Consider the following 7,711-nt stretch of genomic DNA (forward strand, 5'->3'; position numbering starts at 1 on the left):
TGTATTAATTTATTTTTTTTTTATAATATTAAAATGTTATATCCAGACAATCGAGCATAAGATTTTACCGAAAGAAATAAAGGGGACAATAATATTAATGAGGCCAATTTTTACCCCCTACATGCACACAGGACACGCGTTATTAATATATCGTCGACATTGAGGACGAACAGCTGATTCAAGGTCGACGCCCACCGTCGTCGCACGCGTCGGACCCTTCGGCCGCGGCAAACCAATCGCGATTTCGCTACCTTCGCGCCGACTCGCGAAAAGAATTCCCTTTCGTCGTTCGATCGGCCGCGACGCGTGGCCTCGTAAACTCGGTAAACATTTCGAGATCAATTTCCACCGTGGCGCGTCCGCGGTGAGGAAAAAGAAATATACGTATTTTATCTTGGCTCTCTCGGCGCTTCCGTCACGATTACGCAAACGGCGAAGCGAGAAAAGAAGCTGAGCGAAATAAGTGGTCGTAATAAGCCGCGGGCATCTACGATGCCTCGGCTACAGTAACTGCCATATAAATGATAGCCGGCGTGTCGTGTCTTGTGACTCACTGAACTGCGCGAGCGGAGACTCTAAAGCGACCACGTGAGGTCACTTTCCGCGATGAGATCGCTATGCGGATCGGGACGCAGCCCGGGCTCTGTTGCCGATTGCCCAATGAAGACGGCGAAGGTACCTGCGCGCGTAACGTGCACGCTGATGAATCCGCGGCGCGGCGAGGCGCGAGGGATTCCGCCAAGAATCTCGCCTAGGATTTTATCGCGTGCCGCGCGCGCGTCGCGGCTCGCGATAAAATCCACGCTATTATATGGTTTGTTTTGCGTGGTCATCCAAGTGGCCGACGACGGGGCGATCCATCTCGGCTCCGAGCGCGTGACGATCACTGGTAAGCACGTGCTCGGTATCAATTATCGTCCAAGTGAGTAAAGCGACCGCGAAGCGAAGGAATCCCGCACGCGAATCGGCCGGAGGCCGCCGAGAGGGTAAAGTGCCCAGGGACCGACGATCCTGGGTGCGTTCGGGGGAGCTCGCTATCTTTACTCGACGAATAAGTGCCGGTCTACAACCTTGCTTCAAGTAAGCCGTAAGCCTAATGCCCGTATCACACTAGCGATTGGCGACGCGTCTGCGTTCGCGTTTGCGTCTACGATTGTCTCTGGACCAATCAGAAAGGAGTTGCCGACGATTGCGATTCGCGATTCCCGTTTAACCGGCCGTCTATTTTCAAACGCAAACGCAGACGCAGCCGCCAATCGCTAGTGTGATACGCGCATAAAGCCGTAAGAAATTAACCAATCACAGGCACTCATTCCTCTCTCACCCGCGATCGGTGAATTTCTTACGGCTTAAGGCTTACGGCTTACTTAAAGCAAGGTTGTAGACCGACACTGATACGCAACAAAAATAGAATGACGCTTTCGGCGCTGAGTAGCGCTCCCGAACGCACCCCCTGTACGATCGCCCGGAGCGGCATCCGCGGAACAAGGGACACCGCTCGATCGCGGCCGAGCGAGAGACGCGAGGCTTCCCCAGCCAAAATCGAGGGTGTTATTCACGCGACTGGTTTACACCGTTTGCGACAGAGTTTTACTGAGAATTTTGCGCGAGCCTCGTTTATACAGGTGCGCGCGTGATCTCATCCTTGGCACCTCCCTCGTGCGCGAAACTCGAGACCGGAAAAAGCCGCCTTCCCGACTGAACGAGATACGATTTGTGACTGCTAATCTACAATAGAGATTTAAAACCCTGAGCCTTAAGAAATTGACTGATCACAGTCGCGTATTCTACTCATACTTGACCGTGATTGGTCAATTTCTTAAGGCTCGGGGCTTAAAAATCGTCTATTGCAGACTGGGACTAAACGGCGGGGGATAAGATCGCCGGCAAGTTGTTAAAAACTTTCCGCGGCATCGACGAATTCGTCTGTCGTCGGCGGGCAAAAATTCGCGTCGCTTCGGAGAATTGACGCGCAGGTTGAAAGTTGGAACGGCAGCGCGAAATGCTGAGCGATGCGAATTTCGACGGTGCGACGAGCTGCCAAAAGCGCGGCGGCGGAGGAGGAGGCCGTTATCGCGAGCGAGGATGACGGACGAGTCGTCGGTGCCGATCGGTGGGATTCCCGTCGCCACGTTGTCTGCCGCGCCGCGCTCTGAAGCGGCCCCGCCGCGGTTTCCGCCGCGAACGACTTTGCTATTGGGCTCGGCCGAGTCGAGCCAAGTTGTGCAAACGTCGCCTTTTGAGAGAAAAACGAACAACGCGTGTATTTGTTGCTACAGTTGTCGCGTCTACCGCGCGGAACCGGCTCGGTTTGTCAGTGAATCGACCGACCTGGAAAGGCGACCATTCCGCGTCGAAAACAATGGAAAATATAACGCAAGATTGCAACCTACAGTTCGCGACATTTTGACCCTGCAATGAACGAAAAACCAATCCCATCACGAAATGATTCAATACGAAATGAATCTTTTTATTCCCGATCGTACCAACAATGGACCATCGACACTTTTCCCTCCTCGACCATTCGTGGAAAGTCCACCTTCCGTTTGCATAACGCACAATCGCGGGGCCAGCTGGTTGATACTCTTCATTTTTCTTCATTTATCATGTCACGACAATGAGACAGATACACGCTCGGCAATCGCCTATATTTACCCACGTTTATAACACGTATCGGCCTTTCCCTTTCCGCGAGAGCGACGAGTCGCTCGTGGCTCTTTACAGATCGTGCATCGACACGGTGCGCGAGCAAGAAAATCGACGTTACGTCCCGATGGCAGATAACGAAACGAGCGACGACTGTATCACTTACGCACAGACGGCATTTCGTGCCCGTTATCGCGGTTTGCGTTATTACCGCTCACGCTACTAACGTTGCGGATAATAAACGCAGACGCGATCACGCGGCGGCGAAGATCGGCAGATACCTGCTTCCTGTTTAGCCGCGGGTCGACACGAGCCCGCGGTATTTCCATTTCTGCTTTCCATTTAATCCGCGCGTCATTGTGTATCACCGCGAGCTCGGACTCTGCCTCGACGGCGAGCCGAGGGGAACAAAGGAAGAGGAAAAGTGAACCGAAATCGAGTTCTGCTTATTAAAGTAATACAATTCATTTTACTACACTGTAAAACGTATAAAATAATAACACGACATTAATACATTGAGGCCTGGGTTTTCCTTTTCTGGTTAATTGTTAACCAGAGGTTAGTCGACTCTCCGTCACTTCTCAGATAGTAACATGGAAAAAGGTGGAGAGTCGACTAACCTATGGGCTAACAGTTTAACCAAAAAATGAAAAGCCAGGCCTAACGAACGTTAGGGTAAAATAATATTTTATTTTGGTCCCTTTTTCTCCTCCTTTCATTTTTCTACGCATACACTTACGTTAGAGTCTATTCACGCCGCGCGGTAAGTCGCGGAGTTCAATGTCATCTTTCAAAAAATGGATAATGGAATATACTCCCTTATTAAAAAAACGAACAAAGAAATAGGCGACAGACACAAGACGTTATGTGCGAAATATATCAAGTTTAATAGATCGAAATATAAATTATTACGAAGAAGAATATTACTGTCGTCAGTAATTGATTAAAAACGGGAAGAAAAATTGTTTGACGACGTTAAACTGGCCAAGGTGGGTTAATTTAACAATTTATTCCGACGTTTCGACCATCCGGATTGTGGTCCTTTTCGAGGAAATATATGGATTAGTTAAAAATTAAAAAAAATGTCATTCGTCTCCGGTTATCGGTCGGAGAAAACTGTGTTTGAAGGCACGTCCGTCCGACACAACAGCCGCAGTGGGACTGAACAGTTTTCTCCGACCAATATCCAGAAACGGATGACATCTTTTTAACTTTTAACTAACCCGTATATTTCCTTGAAAAGGACCGCCATCCGGATGATCGAAACGTCGGAATAAATTGTTAAATTAAACCACCCGGGTCAGTTTAACGCCGTCAAACAATTTTTCATAAATTATTACGTCAGACGTTTCAATCACACAAAGCGGTCACACAGCAAGTGTTGAATTTAGCGCACGTCATTGAATAAAATACCATCTTGTGTCGACTCCTATTGCCTACTTTTTCGCTCGTTTTTTATTTTATTATTGGATGATGATCTTTCTTGATAATCGATTACATTTATACCCATTACATAAATGTAAATTCATATAATGGATATTATACAATGGATATAAATACAATCCATAAATATAATCCCCTCAGAAATAGATAGCACATCCGTCGAGTACACAGCTGTACGCGTGAGCCCAGCCGGGATGAAAGGATTAAAATTCGACTCGCGCTTAATCAATTGCACCGCGAAATCAAGGCAAATTTTGAACCCGACGTATCTCCAAGCTACTCGGTAATATCGCGCGCGTTAACTTCTGTACGTGATAAATACTCCTCACTCGTCCGCATGGGAGCTATCGATTCGAGCTAATTCAAGTCGGCGCGAGTGACGTGAAAAGTTATGCAAATGGAAAGCGCCCACTTGCGTTTTCGCCCGCGAGTTTTCGAGACGGGGCAACGATATGCAACTCGCGCGCTCACACGGGCTCGCCGTTGTCTCGCGATCTTTGTTGCCGCCGTTGGCCGTTTACGCGGAAAATTAATAACCTACATCTACGTGTATACGATGTAAATTATGTGTCACGTGAATCCGTCAATCATCGCGCATTCACGTTTTGTCAGAAATTTATGTTTCGTTTGCGACGCTTCTTTTCACTCTCGTTTGCCTCAAGCACAATTTTTAAGGCGAAAAGTTAACGAGGTTTTTAAAGATCTCGATCTTATACCTGTGAAAAAAAAGAACATCGCGTGCACATTGCAACCGTGAACCGAGCACTGGGAAAAATTTCCGCTGGACAAATAGATTAAGTAGTGTTTCCAGTGAAAAATTAACCATCGGTTTTTCCGATCAAGTTTCCCGATTGAATTATGGATATAATCGATGAAATTTCGATCGGTCACTCCAATGAAATTGCAGTTACCGATGAAATTTCATAAAAAGACCGATTATATTTTTTATCGGATATAAAATTTAATGGAATATACGTCTGTTTGTTAATATGTAATTGATTATCCGATTAGATAGGCAAGGGTATATCTCTCGGTGAGTAAATTGCTCTCTGTCGTATAAAAGCTCGCGAGGGTCAGCATAAATACATTAGTATCATGTATAATCTCTCGTACAATGAATAAATAAAAAACAACTGAAATGTATAAAATGTATATCTCTAACCTAGTATACAACCACTTATCTTTGTAGGGCTGTGTGCAAGAATACAGTTGAAGAAAACAATCATTCATTCAGTTTACAATAATCTACATAGGTTGTGTATCGTGAATTAATATCATTTTTATAGTTGGTGCAAGTTTTTTATATCATTCCTTTTGTAGAGAGGATAGATTTGAGTACTTTTTTAAACCAAAGTTTTGCTCATTATATATTGTTCTTTCTACGCGTATGCTTGGCCTTTTTTGTACCTTTTTTAAAAAGGTGATTCAGTTTACTATAATCTACATTGGTTGTGTATCGTGAATAAGGTTCGTGTAAACGTAATGTAAACGGTACGCAAGACGTAGCGACATCCGCGTAGACGTAATCTTGAAAGAGTGAGAACAAGATCGGCCCCATTTTTCTCGCATACGATTTTGGTCACAAGGAGGTACCAAACGAAAGGTCTCGTCAAGACGATCGCAGATACATAAATATTTTAACACAAAATAAATGCAAATCTCAAAATAATTTGAAATAAACTTTGTGTAAAATTAACATATTTTTGATGACAAAGTGAATTTTCAAAAATGTAATTTTTACATTTTACAGATGTAATAAGTGAAATGACGATTCGAAATCACTCTCACTTATGTTACATAGAATAAAATCAACATTTTATTCTGTAAATTTTAACAGATAAATCTTGTTACTATTAATATAGAATGTATGTATTGTGTAAGATTAAACAATAAGTACACGTTGTGTTGTTTTAACATTTCTTCTGACTTATTTTAATAATTTAACAATTGAGGTCAATTAACGCAAGAGCAATATGTTAAATTAACACATGAATGTGTTAAACATTTAACACAAGAATTTTAACCGGCATTTTTCTTAACAAGAAAACACAAATTTTCCAACTGTGTAGTTATTTGAAAACATAAATATGGACCTGTTTAATTTGAAGTCAGACGTTTCGGCTACTAAAGGTAACCCTTTTCAATGACAAAACAGGATTAATGCGCTAAATATCACAAAATTTCTATGTTCAAATTCTTATCTTCTTCCATCATATATTGGACACGTGCATGCAAACGCCGAATACGTCGTAAGGTATTGAGATTTGCATCACCGAAGGCCGGTTATTGTAAGATCAAGTCAGTAGATCGAAGACAAAGAAATACAAAGTATAAAGTGATATAGACTGCGTCTGTACATCGACGGTTGCGAACGGCGGACTGTTGTACCTATTTAATGTTCCAGAGATATCGGGCTCGAAAAATTCCCATGACGTAAGCGATGAAGCCGTCTGTACAGACACCAAATATTTGTTTGGAATGGAATGGAACCCTTGGAGCCCGATATCTCTGGAACATTATGGTAAGTAGGTACACTCTGAGACTGGCGTATTTATCTGTAATCAGCTTGACGAGACCTTTCGTTTGTTACCTACTTTGTGATCAAAATCGAATGGAAACAAATACGGCCATTTGCCTATGGACACTTGTTCTCACGCTTTACCGCACAACCCCTGGCCGGCGCCTCCTTCGTGCCTTCGGCGGGAGCGCAGCTCGATTTGTTTATTAATTATTCGACGAGAAATGCGACCCTTATTATTAGCCCGCGCCCTCGGCGAACTCCGCGGGAAATTGATTTGGCGCTACGTAAGAAAGTAATAAAAGCCCTGACCTTGCCTCGCGTGTGTTGTCTTATTAAAGATATATATGCGCCGCGTCTCGGCGGGCACCTCTGGAAAACCCTTCCTAGCAGCCCGTGGCTAAGTTTTACGAGTTCAACAGCGACAGCGTTTAAATATTTTATTCGCTCGTTTACACGCGCGAATAAGCGACCCTCGCGAAAGAGTGCGCCCCGGCGGCGAGCGCGCGTTTCCTCTCGAAATTGGTGCGTTCGGTTCGCGACGGCGATGCCTGTTTTCGCCGCATCGATATGCTTCCACTTTGTTTTCGTTGCGGTAATTTACAATATTACGATATTTGGTTCGCTCGAAAAAAGAAAGAATAAAATTGCGCCGAAGAACGCGCTGCGGCAACAAGAATAATAATCTACCTACAGGATCGGGCCTGACGAACAGTACCTCAGAAAGGATTTCTGTTACCGAGACAAAAAATATTCTTGACGCATTATATTTCTCACAACCTCATTTGGTATAAAAATAAGTCAATTTTTGTCGAATTAAAAAAGATTCACTTGCTATATTGAGACAAGACTAACTTATATAAATGTAAGTTTATATCGAGGGGGAAACCGCTGACCAAAATCTTGTGCCCCAATGGGCCCAGTGAGCATTACTTAATTTTATTATCTTATTTTATTTTTATAATACCCAAATTAATGACCCTCAGCGGTTTCCCCCCTCGGTTTATACAGGGTGTTTCAGGGTTAAGTGTCCTAACTTAAAATATGAACTTAGGACCTCAAAACAAGAAAAAACTTTCCTCTGGAGACATGTCCGTAAACGCT

Source organism: Vollenhovia emeryi, unplaced genomic scaffold (genome assembly GCF_000949405.1).
Source record: "Vollenhovia emeryi isolate VEMERY1.0 unplaced genomic scaffold, V.emery_V1.0 DF939124.1, whole genome shotgun sequence".
Lineage (NCBI taxonomy): Eukaryota > Metazoa > Arthropoda > Insecta > Hymenoptera > Formicidae > Vollenhovia > Vollenhovia emeryi.